The sequence below is a fragment of the Rhipicephalus microplus genome, chromosome 10 (genome assembly GCF_043290135.1).
Source record: "Rhipicephalus microplus isolate Deutch F79 chromosome 10, USDA_Rmic, whole genome shotgun sequence".
In the NCBI taxonomy this organism is placed as follows: Eukaryota; Metazoa; Arthropoda; class Arachnida; order Ixodida; family Ixodidae; genus Rhipicephalus; species Rhipicephalus microplus.
Window position 1 is genome coordinate 5,147,554 of NC_134709.1, and position 15,975 is coordinate 5,163,528.

Below are 15,975 nucleotides of genomic sequence, written 5' to 3' on the forward strand. Positions count from 1 at the left end.
CAACTCAGCTTCGAATTAGGGCGCCGTCAGAACAACGAAGGGATTCAGCGAAGCACTCATCCTCAGTCAGTGGTGGCCTCAATCGTGCGGAAAGCCGTGGTCGCTTCACTGCTCTTCTCCCTTTTCGTGACAAAACCCGAACACACGAGTGGGGTAGAGCAGCCGTGTGAAGTTGCGGACTCCGCTCTGTTCTCCAACGAAGCTTCGGAGTCGCAGCGCCGAGCGCACGCCACCGAGATCGGCGAGCCAGAGCGCGGCGCCGCCGCGTTGTGTGACACATCGGTGCTCCCTCCTCCTATCCTCGCTCTCCTCCTCATCCGCATGCTCTCTCCTCGTACCAATGATGCACCCGGGAGGAGTAGTGGCGCGTCCCAGACGCGGTTCAGTCGGCGTACGGAGCACTCCTGCACCAGTCTGCTACGAAAAACGCCTTGCCGGCTTGCTTTTCGAAAGCCCCCATGCTTCTTTTCAAGTGATCGTCGTTTTTTTTTTTTTGTACGTGTGTGGTCATCTGTGTTTTTCTGATGTGATATTCCTGAGAGCAGTTTGTAAAAAGCAAGAAGTTGTTTCGAATGGAAGGCTGCTCAACACAACCCGCCTAGGAGTGCTCGTGTGTAATCACGATTGTGTTTTGTGAAGTGCCCTCATTATGTCTTCGGACTACCTTTACCTCGTGAGTGTTTATTATTACCTTGGCTACATATTCGCAGTCTTTCTTTCTCTCTCCCTCGTCTGTCTTTCTGTTGTACTCTAGTTGACCATTTCTAATCTGGAAAGAAAGGAGTTGTTTCAAGTGGAAGGCCTTTTTTCTGTGTACCCCAAAATGCTGGCGTCTGAATGCAATTGTGTTTGTGAGGTGCTCCTCTTTATGCCGTTGGACTACCTTGACCTTGCGAGTCGTTATTGAAATGTTGCTTATCCATCCCACTCTGTCGCTTTCTCACTCCTTTGTCCTCACAGTTGACCTGGCCTAATCAGAAAAAAAGATTCTACGAGTGCAATTGTCCTTTAATCACCATAGTTGGCTTGTCTAGTGTCTGTTGTCTCGGTTATTTGAAGTATTTCTCTTATCTTTTCACTTTGTTGTATTTATCTCTCGTATACTCTTCGTTTTATCTTGCGGAACCCATGACACGTGCAGCCGTCAGCATGCTTAATCCGAACGCTCCGCAACGTTGCCTGAATTTGCTACTGATGCCAGTCGCAAGGTGCTGGGAATTGTTGCCGAAATATCACCTTGGTATGCTACGATAGTAGCGAATAAGGTACGCAAATATGTGCGGTACCGCTCTTTTTTTTCCCGGTCGTTTGTCTTATGCCAGTGAAGGCACCCCAACACTACACAAGCTTTTTTTGAAAATTACTGTGGGGTCGAAAATTACAGGCACGTAGTTGTTGCCTGTCAGCCTAAGCATCGTTAACGAGACACCTGTCGTCCGGGGGATGCAATGTCTCTGGAAAAAAGGAGTGCTGCCGTATTGCCTTACCATGTTTCCGTACCGTAACTTGCCTGACCGCGTTAATTTCCCTCACTTGCTAAAAATATCTATTATGCCGTCAAGTATTGGTGACATGATGGCAACAGAACCCTAAGGTATGCGGCCGTGGCGTCAACCAGTCGCTTTCTGGCCATGTTGACGGCTGTAACCTTGCTGATGGCTGTACGTCCAGAAAGAGCGCTTCTAGGTGGTGTGTTCTCCAACGCTTTCTTGCTCTCCTAACCGGAAATTCGTGCTTCATAAAAAGTGGCATTTTGTCTCCGAAGACGCAGCTTAATAAGCGAGCCACGTGTTGACACTTTCGCCTCGCTTCAACATTTACGTATATTCGAGCATTACCACTTTATTTTTGCTCGTCGTGGTCATTCTCGCTTGTCCCCCGCACACGTCATCTTTGACATTTATTGTCACTCCGTGTTCGTGAACAAGACGTTCGAGTACTGTCGTCATTTTGATGGTTTCACTCCGAAAAGCAAGGTTTGTTTGATACGATGTGTGTTCCTTTTGTCTTCCTGGTTGTCGAAAATCCATTCTCTGTTTCAGGAGCTTGCTAAGTGAGACTGACAGTGACAGCTCTCTGACGTCATGGAGACAACTGTTTAACGTATCAATACTACGTTATTCTGGATACGATGACGTTACACAAACATATCGACTGCTTTGCTCAACCTTATCCGATATCGTAATGACGCGAACGCACAGTTGCCAGATTTGGCGAGATAACATGGAAGTAATCATCACAAACTAAGCCCCTAAGAAGCAGAAATTTAATAGATTTTAGTCTTGAAAATATTTTTAATTGTCATTCAAAAAGTTGTTCAAATGCAAAGGGGAGTTGAAAAAGTCACTCTTAATTATTTTGTACAGCGACAATATGCGAATCTACGAATGAAAGCACATATTTACGCATTCACATTGTCTCCGGGATGATCTCCTTTCGGTTGAATTAGTGTTTGCCAGTGCATGGTCAATTTTACTCGTTGTTTCTGCCAACGGATGTCTGGCTTCAGCAATGAACAGCTGAAAGCGGTGGACAAATGCGCTATTGATGAACGTGGTGAGCACTAAGATAACTATTTTAAATGAAAAAAATGCAATCCCCCAAAGAAAGAAGAAACCCCCAAAGTGTCTAGGAAATTCTACGAATTACTTGGCGATAAAATGTTGATATTGCTTAATATAAGCGGAACTGGCAACTCCGGAAGTAATGTCATTGGCCTATGCGATCGAACAACGACGGAAATGACAACACTTACTCTACTGATAACGTTCACGTGACGTCACGAAACAAGCCTTCAGCCATGCCGATATTACTACTTCGATATTTCAACCAAGCCATTGCGAGTCATCTATGCGCTTGCGATAAATCAATGCCTACGCTTTGCTTGTGATTGAAATCGCATCAAGTTGGCCTCCAATTTCGGTAGTACGACAGGAGCCTCTGAACAGTTTCATCGCCCCACCAGGGCCGCCAGATGTTGCCGAGCTCTAACAAGCAAGTAATTATTTCAAACGAAACTTATATTTAGTAAATTTTTCATTCTTTAAAATAGTATAACTATTACAAGAAATTCCACTCAAATACAAAGGGCCTCCAAAAACTTAGTTGAATTAGTTTGTACACCGAGATTATGCGCACCTATGGACGAAAGCACACGTTTATTTCTTAACATTGTCTCCAGGGTGGTCTTCCTTCGGTCGAATTCACGTTTGCCAGAAAAGGATTAACGCTTCTTCCTCATCCATTCAACGCACGTTTGTTTACAACGTGCACTCGCAGTACACGGGCCTATACCGTTTCGCCGCCATCGAAAGGTGACCACCAGGGCCGGGATCGAACCAGTGACCCTCGGGTCAGCAGACAGGTGCCCTAGCCACTGATATACCAAGGCGGACGACAAACGGCCTATTAGTAAAAGACAAACACGCTATTCGTGCACGTGATGATTCCTAAACTGCACTTGTTGCAAAAAATCAAATAAATCGAAAAAAAGCGCGACAAGCGACTGGAAAATGGTGATGGTGACTCGGCGGGAAAAGGAGCCCAAATATGCTTGTTATAAGCGGAACTGGCTAATCTGCGCCCCGAATTCGCGCGCTTCTTTTGAGAACCAGGCTGTGGCTTTGGTAAAGATACACTATAAAGTGAAATATCGAAATGATTTAGATTGTTCAACTGTTCTCTGAGAACTCTAGTTTCGTTAATTTTACCATTCAGTTCATTATTACAGTAGGGATTCCAGATAAGAGTACCATTTTCTAAATTCCACGCCGAAATTTATGCCCGTGACGTCACGAATTTCGAAGTGTAACTGCCGTGTTTTCCCAACATTTGCTCGACTGAATTTTCCGAAGCTTGGTACATTAAGTATCTGGCCCCATGAGCGGACATTGTGCTTCATTTTTACCTACTGAGAGCTACGTAGGCATTAGTGAACACCGTCAACACTTATGATGTCGCGGCGTTTGGTGCAAGAATATCAATGTTGTGTCGCTACCCTCATTTTCATTTTGCACGTTTTCTCGATTATCGAACGTCTTCTCGTAGTGAGCGCTATGATTTCGGAATAGTGGAAGTGGTAGTCTGCTAAGAACAGAAAAATGATATTCCTCTTTAAGGTTCATTTAAGGATTTCAAGAGAACGTTGATCAGTGCAGTGAGTGCCAAGCACGCCGAGATCTCGGGAAAGTTCAAAGCGCTTAGACAAGCCCGGCAAATGAAATCGCGTTGTTGCCCTTTTGCAAACTTTGCGGAAATACCTTTCCGTGCGTATATGTGTCAAAAGGTCGGAAACACTCTTTTTGTTGTCTTCTCTAATATCCTTCATTGGAAGCCTTTTGCCAGCTCTGACGCGTCCGACTTATAGCGTCGCAAAAAATCTATTCACAAATCTCAGAATGTGATGATTTGTATGCTTAAATAATTCGCCCGAGCTTTAAAATATATTAAATTATGAAAAAAAAAACTTTCCCCTAAATGGGGTGGGGGGGGGGGGGTGTTGAAAAAGTCAGTTTCATTATTTTGCAAGGTGAAAGAAGTATGTGCAGTAATGAACGAAAGCACCTATTTACTTTAAAACATTTATTTATTTATTTATTTTATTTTCACCAAAACAGACACAATGTCGAAAAATGGGGAGACAGCAAAAAAGCTGCAGTTATTGCAGCTTGACTAAGCACATTGTCTCTGGGGTCTCAAAAAAGTCAGAAAAGCTCTTGTGTGTTTTTTTTTCTTCTGATATTTTTCACCCCAAGCTTTTTGCCAGCGCTTACGTGCTCGTCTGAATAAAGTCGAAAACAATATATTCACGAATCCCAAGGTATCGTTAACTCTATTCCGAGCACAATGTGTCTTCACTTAGAAGGAGTGCTCTCCCACTTGAAAGTGTACTCTACTAGTGGTCATATGCATAATGCTAAATAACCTGGCGAGAAGTTTATTTTCATTGTGCTACTTTAGCAGGCATATCGGCTTGTGCCACTATACACTCTGAATCAGGCCCTTCGTAAACCAACGCATATAAATAAGGCTTTATTTCCTCTGTAACTATACAGAAAGGTGGCAAGAGCAAAAGCATTGAGGCTTGACAGTGGCTCCTGTTATACCGGTTGTATGCGTTGCATTAAGCCGCTTAACTGGTTATATGCGCTGTTTTAAGACGGTATATAAGAGAGAGAGAAAATTTAATGCGGAAAGGCAGGGAGGTTAACCAGAAAACATATCCGGTTTGCTACCCTGCACTGGGGAAAGGGTAAGGGGAAAGGGAGGAAGAGAAGCACAAACACACATACACACACTCGCACACAGTAGTGTCACAATCGTTCTACGAGGCGGGTCGCTCGCAGAAACTTCATCAGCGCCTTCGTTGCTTTCTGGCGTGAAGCTCGATCTTTCCGACATTCCAAGATTGACTGCTCAGAAAATGGCTGGTCGTCGAGGCGAGCAAACACTGCTGAGAGGGACTGTCGCTGAGAGCTGTACTGGGGGCACTGACATAAAATATGTTCAATTGTTTCGTCATTGTCGCAATGGTCGCATGTAGCGCTGTCTCTCATTCCGATGCGGCAGGCAAAAGCGTTCGTGAAAGACACCCCAAGCCACATACGGCAGAGAAGGGTCGTCTCGGATCGGGGTAGGCCAGATGGAATAGTAAGTCGTAGGCATGGGTCCAGGCGGTGAAGACGGGTGTGGAGAAAACCGGGCGTATTCCGCATAGACTTTGCGATATCCTGCGCAAGCGTATTAATCTTTGCTGCTGCGTCGCTTCTTGATAGTGGAATAGGTTCCATCACTCCATTTTCGTGAGCATTCTTAGCTGCATTGTCGGCATGCTCGTTACCGAAGATGCCGCAATGGCCTGGTAACCACTGAAAAGATATGTCATGTCCTTCGTCTATTAGGTGATGGTACAGTTGTCGTATTTCGAGCGCCAATTGATCTTGAGGTCCACGACGTAGAGTATTGTGTAGCCATTGGAGAGCTGGTTTCGAATCAGTAAAAATGCTCCATTTTTGTGGTGTCTCTTGGTCAATCCTGCGGAGTGCGCTGCGGAGTGCCGCGAGCTCCACGGCTGTCGATGTCGTCTTGTGTGACGTTCTGAACTGGATGGTTTCGGCTCTTGCTGGGAAGATCACAGCTCCTGCAGATCCTCCAACAGTTGTCGAGCCATCCGTGTAAAGTTTGACATGATCTTTGTATTCTTCGTGTAGCATGAGTAGAATCATCTGCTTTAAAGCTGGCGCCGAGAGCTCCGCCTTCTTGCGAATCCCCGGCACTGTCAAGCGCAGTTTTGGTCGGTCCAAGCACCAAGGAGGTGTTAGTATCCGTTCCGGAGGTGTGTAGACTGTTGGAAGGCACTCACGGAAAGTCAATACTCTCTTACAGAAGGAGGCACTCGGTCGATCTTCTGGAAGCGAAGCTAGGTGGTGGGCAGGGGCGCGAGCAAGGTGTCTAATATGAGCTCTAAGCACCTCCAAAGTAATGTGCACTGTGGCCGGATGATCTTTGGCGATTGCGATGGTTTCCGCTGTTGATGTACAGCGTGGTAATCCAAGACAAACTCTGAGTGCCTGGCCCTGGGCGTTTTCTATTGTGCGTATACTGCTTTTGCAAGCGTTCGTCAGAACCGGCAAGCTATACCGCAGGTACCCCAGAAACAGCGTTTTGTACAAATGCAACATCGCGTGCACTGATGTGCCCCACGTTTTGCCTCCGAGGAACTTGAAAAGTTGTGCGATGGCCGTTAGGCGCTTCTTTAGAGTGGCCACATGGGGACTCCAGCAGAGATTTCGATCGATCGTGACCCCCAAAAACCTGTGGGTCCTGGCGTAGCAGACACTGTGTCCATTGATGGCGATGGGATATGACGTCATTGCCTTCCGCGTGAACGCGACCAGCGCCGATTTCTCAGGAGAAATCTCGAGGCCTTGTTCTCTAAGGTACGCCGATATTGAATTCGCTGCTTTCTGGAGTCTCGCACGAACCTGAGGACGTGTTACACCTGATGTCCAGGCACAAATATCATCTGCATAGAGAGATATCTGCACGGAATCTGGTATGCGTTCAACGAGACCGATCAGAACCAGGTTGAACAGTGTGGGGCTCAATACACCACCTTGAGGAACACCACGGTGTGTATAATGTTCAGAAGTCGGCCCATCATCAGTTTGCATAAACAATGATCTCATATGTAGGTAGCATTGGATCCAGCGGTACACTCGCCCACCCAAACCAACTGACTCGAGGGCGTCAAGTATGGCTTCGTGAGAAACATTGTCATATGCTCCTTTGACATCTAAAAATAGTGCGACAGATAACCGTCTGCTCATTTTCTGGTGTTGTACGTAGGTCACCAGGTCAATGACATTGTCAATGGAGCTCCGAAGACGACGAAAACCGGCCATGGCGTCTGGATATATTCTATGGCGTTCTAGGAACCACTCGAGTCTGGCAAGGATCATTCGCTCCATCAGCTTCCCTACGCAACTAGCCAGCGCTATTGGGCGGTATGATGTCAGCTCTAGAGGCGATTTTTTAGGTTTGAGAAGTGCAACCAACCGGCTTGTTTTCCACTCTCTGGGGACCGTTCCATCTCTCCAAGACTCATTGAATACTTCCAGCAAAGCACTTCGTGCTCGATCACCGAGATTGCATAATAGGCGGTATGATATGCCATCCGGCCCAGGCGATGACAATCGATTGCATGAAGCAAGAGCCACATTCAGTTCTTCCATTGAAAAAGGCAGGTCTAGGTGCGGGTCAAGTGAATGTGGCGTGTAATCAGCAGTAAGGGCTTCTGTGCAATTTGGTGGGCCCGCAATCTTCCTACAAAAATCTTCCGCTACCTCGATATCCCTTCTATTTTGGAAAAGGGCCAAGGCTTTAAACGGAAAACGTTGTTGGGGAAATGTGCATAGGCCTCGCACGGTTCGCCATATTTGAGAAAGCGGTTTGCGAGGGTCTAGACTCGCGCAAAATTTCGCCCACCGTTGAAACTCCAGTTTGTCTATACGACGCTGGATCTTCTTTTGCATGCGCCTGGCCATCCGTAGATCTTGAATGGATTTTGTGCGTCGATATCTACGCTCCGCACGCCGACGAGTCGCACGGAGTCGCTCTAACTCCATGTCCGTTTCTGAGGGCCTTGAAGAATATGCCAGCGTGCGCATCGCACTCTGCGCTGCTTGTTTGATCGCTTGCTCAATGCCAGAGGTTAAGCCTTTTTCACAAGCGTGTTCAATGTTGGTTGTGAATGCTGAAAGATCGATCTTCCGTACGGTTTTCGGCGGGTGGTCGCTAGCAAATCCTTCGATGGTGAGATAACTGGGGATGTGATCGCTACCATGTGTCTCGATGTCTAAAAACCACTTAACGCTTGTGGCGAAGCGACGTGACACGAACGTCAAGTCCAAACAGCTGCTGTACGTTGATCCTCGCAGAAATGTAGGGCTCCCATCATTAAGTAGAGACAGTTCATGAGTCGATACAAATGAAGCCAGCCTCCGGCCCGTGGTATTGACTTTTGAACTTCCCCAGATTGGGTGGTGGGCGTTGAAGTCCCCTATAATTATCCACGGATCCGGGACGCTCGAAAGAATGTCATCCAGTCTTTGGCAATCAAAACGGGCTGAGGGAGATAAGTAGACACCTATTAATGTGAAGGTGAGGGTTTTCTGCTTCACAGTCAGGCAAACATATTGGTTCTCATCATGAGGCGACACAGGTTGAATGATGTAGGTAAGCTCCCGACGAATATACACAATGACCTTGCTGCTTTCGTTTCGGGTTTTGGACGGGATTGATTCGTAGCCAGATAGCCTGATCGGGTTTGATAATTTCGGTTCACATATTACGATGATTGGGAAAAGGTTAGAAAACACGTACTGACGAAAATCGGAAATCCGTGATCTAAGTCCTCTTGCGTTCCACTGGATGACTGATGCTTCTCTGACGTCTTTGCGGAACGATTGTTGATCTCCTGCCATGACTCTACGCGAGGGAGGCGAGGACTGGGCTCAGCGCGTCCAACACCTGTAACCCGCTTCGAGCGGTTGGAGTTCCCAGGCTTCTTAGTATGTCTGCCATGACAGCGACGAGGGATCGTAACATCGGGATGATCTGTCGATCGACCCTTGACACATCCTCAACGGAAGTAGACTCGGTGGAAGGTGTAGGGCGGCGAGGCCTCGCAGGAGGCTCCTTTGCAGGCTGTGTACGCGGAAGCGTAGGCCACTCATCCGCAGCTGTGAGCTTCTCCACTTCTTTTCGCTTCGTGCTTACTACTTCACTCGTGCTCGGAGGAAATGGGTTATGCGCAACACTCTGTCCTCCACGCCTCCGTCGGCGACTACGTCGCCGCCGTACCCTTTCAGCAGCCTCTCTGTGGGTTGAATTGTCCCTAACCATTTGTTTGATAATGGCGATTTCCTTCTTAATCCGAGGGCATTCCTTGGATGCAGCATCATGCGGACCATCACAGTTTCTGCACTTCAGACTTGTTGCCCGACATGCGTCTGCAGTGTGCGGCTCAGCGCATCGGGGGCATACTGTGGTGTTTGTACATACACTCTTGATGTGACCAATTTTCATGCAGTTATGGCACTGGAGTGGTTTAGGGACAAATGGTCGAACAGGATGTCGGAAGTGTCCCACTTTGACATGCGACGGAATGGAATCTCCTTTGAACATTATCTTTACACATCGGGTGTTTCCGTATATAAAGAACCGCATACTGTTCTGGAGCACAATAACATCAATGAACCCGTCATTTCTATGTTATTATATCAATAGGCATGTTCCCGGGGGAAAGGGCAGGGGAGGGAGTGCTCTTTTCTCTAGTGACCAAAAGACTGGGCGCAAAATCTGCCCCATACATTTGCTTAATCGGGGGAGCTGCGAGAAACCTTTGACATCCCCCCCCCCCTTACGGTCAACCCTGCGCATGCCTATGATCGGATCTGTATAGATTCAATCATAGCTGTAATCTGTGTAGCTCGTCTGTTACGTGATTTCACCTTAACTTCGGCGCTTATTCATGTTTCAGGCCACATTCTATAGCATATAGTACACTCCTCGCATGTTTGCTCTACCTAATTTCCTTGCGCTTCCATGGAGCCGCATGAAAGGCGGCCCTAAATGAGTCAGACGTTGCTCTTGTAGTTAGCAGTGATGATTACCTTACATTTTTTTTTCTGTGGTGATATTCTCTTAGTTCTGTTGAGACTTCGGGTTAGTATGGATCCACCAGAATTGACATGGAGGCCAGCCGATATGCAACAAATAACTGCATGCGATAGGTCGCTCCCAACCCCGGCACCTAGCAGTTTCCATTTCTGTGCCTAACATGTATTGCATGCTCATGAGAACTCCATTCGCTTGCTTGGCTTATTTTTGGGTAGTACGACTATGTATGAAGTAACTTGACCTTTTCTTTATTTTCCTGGCAGGTAATGGCTGGTTAAAGATTCGCTTCTAACCTCTTATGCTGTGCAGGATGAGGTTGCCGTTTCTTGAAGTGAGGGTTGAGTCATTTCCCTCGCTTGTGATAGCTCGCCGTCTGTGATCCCAGCCAACATTAGCATGCTAGTTTTGGCTGGGTAAAGTGAGACGACGAAGCTGCAGCTTCGTCGTCTCACTTTACAGGCTGAAATCTGCTGTGATCGTTCCTATTTGCATGCTCTTTTCCGCGTTGTCGAAATTGCTGACTGTTGCCAGCGCTATCGGTTCCGTGAGCAAACGGCCATCGGCGGTCGCTATCGCATTTCTTTGGGACATCGACTGTATCAGTGTAGCGACACGGCTGTTTTGCCTATAGTTGGAATCGGTTCGTGTTTAAGAAGTGCGAAAAAACACGGGTACCAAGGATAGAATAGACGCAGGACAGGTGCTTTTTTACAATTATTTTATTATCGAAAAACTTGGACTTCTTGTTCGTACAGAAATGCGCACAGCACTTCAGGTACCGCATCAGCGCACATAGCGACATCACATGAAAACGCAACCGCTTAAAGACACGAAGTAGGGATCTCTCAGACATCGGCAGAAAGTTGTTGAAGCATTTTGCATTTCACACCACAAAGACGATAGCGTAAGTCATCATTGAATTGACCTTATCAGTCAAGAGATATCTCTGCCTTCTGCTTTTTTTGTTTTTCTGATTGATTTTTTATGTGGTGTTGCCATTTGCACTGAGGTGGTACCAGGAGTGCTTTGCGCAGTTGAGTATGAATAAAAACTCCCGAGTTTTTCAATAATACTCATAGTTCTTAGAAAGCACCTGTCCCGTGTCTATGCTCTGATGGTCACCGCGTTTTAGACTCGAAGCTCCTTAAGCCGTGGTTCGTGCGTCCTTGATGTATGTAGTAGTAGTAGTAATAGTAGTAATAGTAGTAGTAGCAGCAGTACGTAGTCACCTCCTAGGCCGGACCAGAAGCACGGCACGCACGCATTCTTTTGAATTGAGGGCGAAACCCGCGGACGTTAATCATAAATAAAAAAGATAGTTGTTTCTGATGAAATAACTTACGGAGACTAGTAGCGGTGACGTAATCTCTAATAAAATTTGCCTTGAATTTGATGCTTACTAAAAAAAAAAAACTTAGTAACAGAAGGATGCACTTTGAGCGTAATATCGTACCAGGAACGGTTGCCACGTTAAACTGGCTGGGCGTAACCTCCTTGGTTTTAGCAAGGTCACAACGAGTGCCATAGTACAGTACCAAGTAATCTAAATCGTTGGACACTTTTTCTAAACACACAGGTATAGCGAAGGTTGGGCCGCAGTGCCATGAACTAGACACGAAGCGCAGGCTAAGAGAGTGCACGCGTCCGGCCGTGCCACCTCTCGATTAATCCTTCGAATGTCCGCTGGATGGTGGTACTTCCTGTGATGAATATATGGTGAAAAGATGCGAGATGGCGGTACCTTGTAGTGTTCACTACATGGACGGATGGAAGGACAGACGGTTAGACGGACGCACAGACGGACGCACAGACGGACGCATTAATGGACGTATGAATGGACGTACACATGGACAAACGGATGCACGGACGAACGGATGGATGAACGAACGCAGGGACGGACGGGCGGACATACAGACAGACGGATGAACGGACAGACGGACGGACGCGGACGGACGGATGTACGTACATATGGATAGACGCACGGACGGACGGTTGGCCGTACGGATGGTCGCACAGGCGGACGCACGGGCGGACGGAATCAAGAACGAACGAACGGACGGACGGGAGTGCGGATTGACTGACGGATGCTTCGCCCCACTCATCATCATGCACTCCGTGGATATGCGGTGATTTTTTTTTTTTGGCGCTCTATAAACACGTGCCAGTGGCCGTGACCGTAGGCTCGCCTGTTTCGTGCCCTACGCGCTGCTGCTCGGCTTTCTCGGGTGCCGCGTTGACACAAGGGATCAACGCACCCGCGGCGTATCGCTTGGCGCGCCGCGGCCACATCTTGGAACGCTTTCAACGGCCGCTGCCGCGTTACGTGCCGACCGCGCTGGCTGCACAGCATAGAGTCACGCACGCGTCGTTAACGCCTTGCTGGCTTTGGCAACAAAGCGTGGCGAAACTTTTTTGCCCGGCCTTGATTTACGGCAGGGGCAACGGAAGCCTGGCAAGCGCGCATTCCTCGCAAGGGTTAGGCATTTGAGGAGAGAGGATAGCCGACGGTGTCAGCTCTCGTTTACTTGCTCGCTTTCCGTGTTGCTTTTTATTGGTCACTGTCCTGGAAACCTCCTCCCCCCCCCCCCTCGGGGGCACTGAGCCGTACACTGCTAATTACTTTCAACCCTTGAAATGGTTTCACGCCCTCTAAACGAACTTTGACCTAACCACAGTTGGCTGAAATTTGAGTATAAGGATTTTTTCCCTTCTCATAGACCTTTTAATGGGGTATGTTTCAACTAAAACATCTTTTAAAACCTAAGAGTGTTAAGGGATATCGAGCGGCCCATATATGACAGCGTGCCAGATCATAACTGGTACTCTCCGGTATTTATTACGCGAGTTTATATCTTATATTAGGCGAGTTTAGATCTGCCTCTTTTAGGTTCATCTACAAGCACGCCATGAACCTATGCCTATTCTGTGAAAATTTAAAGCTCATTTACATGAAACAGGAATGTCCCCGCGAGCAGGAGTGATGATGATTATGGTCCTTAAATCATTGGCACCTACCCACTCTGGAGGATCGGCCATGAGTCGGGCGGATTATTCATACTGGATTTATGATTAATATTTAGTAAGAGCTGAAATAATTTTTAGATAAATTTTAATGTAACTTTAATTATGAATAATTGTAATATTAAGTTGCACTATTTTGTGTAATCTCCCAGAGACTGATGATTTTTTTACTAGGAAGGCTGAATAAAGAACTGTTAGTAGTTGATACACCTACCAAATCTATTCGAGTCGCGTATAAACTTTTCGACAGCTTTGAAAATGTTCCTGTCCGAGAGACCCAGCGCAAAGACCCTAAATGATAACGGAACGGCCAACGTAACCGGTAGACCACGTTGCCGCAATATAATTTCTGTACAACGTTTTCTGTGTAAGAAAAAACGTCGGCAGCTCAACAAGAAGTGTTCGATAGTTTCGAGTTCGTTGTAATAGGAGCAAAAAGGGGAGATCGCGAGACCCGCTTTGTGCATGTAAAAATTTAGATTTGGAATTATACAGCGCATTCTGGTTATTACAACTTCAGCTCGTCTTGCTGCTCACCATTTCCTAATCCAAGGGAACTGTAGGCGCAGAGAACAGATAATGCATACTTTCTGAACCATAATGCAGCAACAAATGCCCTAACAGGAAGGAGAGAGACAACTGGACTTGTCAAAGAAGCTTTCGCCAGTGAGTCCGCAACTTCACTGAGTACAATTCCTTTGTGTCTCGGCACCCAAATTAATCGCATGTTTTGCAAATGATGAACGAGTGATCGCAATAATCTTAGGATATCCGAATCTGTTGAAGCAGTTATAGCCGAGAACAACGACAATGAATCTGTAACTATAGCCACAGAACTTATAGTTAAAGGAATTTTACGTATGGCTAATATAACAGCTAAGAACTCGGCTAAAAATATTTGGGTGTAATCAGAAAGCCTAACAGAAAACGACCAGTCTAGTTGTGTAGAAAAAATTCCCACTCCGGCCTTTTCTTCACCCTGCGAAGCATCAGTTCCTATCACAACTGTAATACAATTTGGTTTAAGTGCTCTTGAAAAATGTCACTCAGAAGATTACTAGGTAGTAATTTCGCATTGTTAGGGAGTATATCGCCATAAGATACGGCTGTAACACGGAACCTGTCACTCATTAGTACTATATCATTAAGCCTTATCTGCAATGGGTCCAACAGCTTCTGTGTACCCATAACCTGAGGGGTATGAAAGCGAGGCCATGTGATATTAAAAAACAGAGCTGGCTCAGTGATAAATAGGTATTCTTCTAGTCTTATCGGCGAGTCATAGACTCTTAAAAATGTTGGAATTGTTAATAATTTGAATCTAACAAGTAAAGAAGGAATTCGTGATTCCTTATACAGAACAGAGTTTGCTACAAATTTGGGTAACTCCAGGCACCAGCGAAGTCTTTGGCGCTCAATTAGAACTAATGGACGTATTTTGCATGCTGGTAGCCAGGGGTTGGCGCACTAGGCCCGTTCTCACCCCCCACCCCATGCTGATTTTTTTTTTTGCCATGGCACAAGGGGGAAAATGACTGTTTCAAGGGGGTACCTTCTCAGAAATCAAGGAGCCCCCCCCCCACCCCCCCCCCCCACCCTAAACCATTTCTGGCTACGCCCACGAGCACTTAACGGCAGCTTCAGATACTGTGGCTACATATCTCATATGGTCCCTGTAAGGACATGCAGCGCGAGTGCTCCGTCCAATAGCATATTCCAATATGATAGATGTTGTGTGAATGGTTGGGCACGTATACGTGTAGCTTCCGTGCTGATGTCTGCAATTACATGTTCTCCGACGGGGGACTATTCTTCATGTTTTTTGTTGTTGTTGTTTTAGTAGCAATAATGTTTAGGCAATTGGCAACAATTTATGGTAAAAGCGCTGGACCACTGCCAACAAAACCAATGATATGGGTGTCCTTATCTGCTAAAACATCTTCCCCCCCCCCCCCCTAAAGTGTGGGGCTATTAGTTATTATCCTTGACAATGCTCTTAACGGTGTAAAATGTCCGCTTCTTTCGGGATTTGTGTGTGTGTGTGTGTGTGTGTGTGTGTGTGTGTGTGTGTGTGTGTGTGTGTGTGTGTGTGTGTGTGTGTGTGTGTGTGTGTGTCTGTGTGTGACGATTATTTGCTTGTTAGCCCAGCAGCATCTGTCAATTCTGCTACTTTGCCACTTTTCTATTGTTGCTTTTATTGGTTGTTCGCCTAATTGGCTCCATTGGTTGTGTATCGCTCGCTGCGCAAGTACTCGAGAGGCTGGTAGCTCCAACAAAGGACGTCGCTATGAGTGTTCGTGGTGGTCGTTTTGTTGACCCCGCTCTCTACGAATCTCCGCTCCTTTTCAACGTGGCTCGGTTATCTCTTCCGGATGCTCGTATAACGCTTCCTTCGAGCTACTGCTCCGACCGGAGGCGTTGTTGGCGAGATCGTGATTTCTGTAGCGCCAGTTCTCCACTCGTTTCGCTGTTCGGCCACAACCCTTTTATTTATTTCTTCCTCTGGTAAGTACCGTCGAGCGTGACTGGAAGGCTGTTGTGCGAGCGTCAACCAGGAGCTACGACAGCGCCACGTTCCAGATTATGTTTTTGAAAAGAAGCATAAGGCAAGCTTCGCTCACTTCATTTGCTGTTCCTTAAGTTGCGGTCAACACCGTCTGAGAGGTGCGCATTTCTTGTCGTTGTTGCGACAATTCGCGGCATATATTGTTAAAATAGGTGGCCGTTCAAAATGAGCAGTGCCAAGTACCTGCTTTATAATGTATTTCCCAG

The 15,975-nt window shown here is 46.7% G+C and overlaps 1 protein-coding gene across 1 annotated transcript in view; it reads left to right on the forward strand.

Annotated features, from left to right (window-relative positions):
- The first annotated feature begins 367 nt into the window (after positions 1–367).
- The window catches only part of dnc (phosphodiesterase dunce), a 626,001-nt gene continuing 610,393 nt past the window's right edge, over positions 368–15,975 (forward strand). Inside the window, exon 1 of the mRNA XM_075874918.1 lies at positions 368–673. The gene's annotated coding sequence lies outside the window, so the exon portion shown is untranslated. The remainder of the gene's footprint in view (positions 674–15,975) is intronic.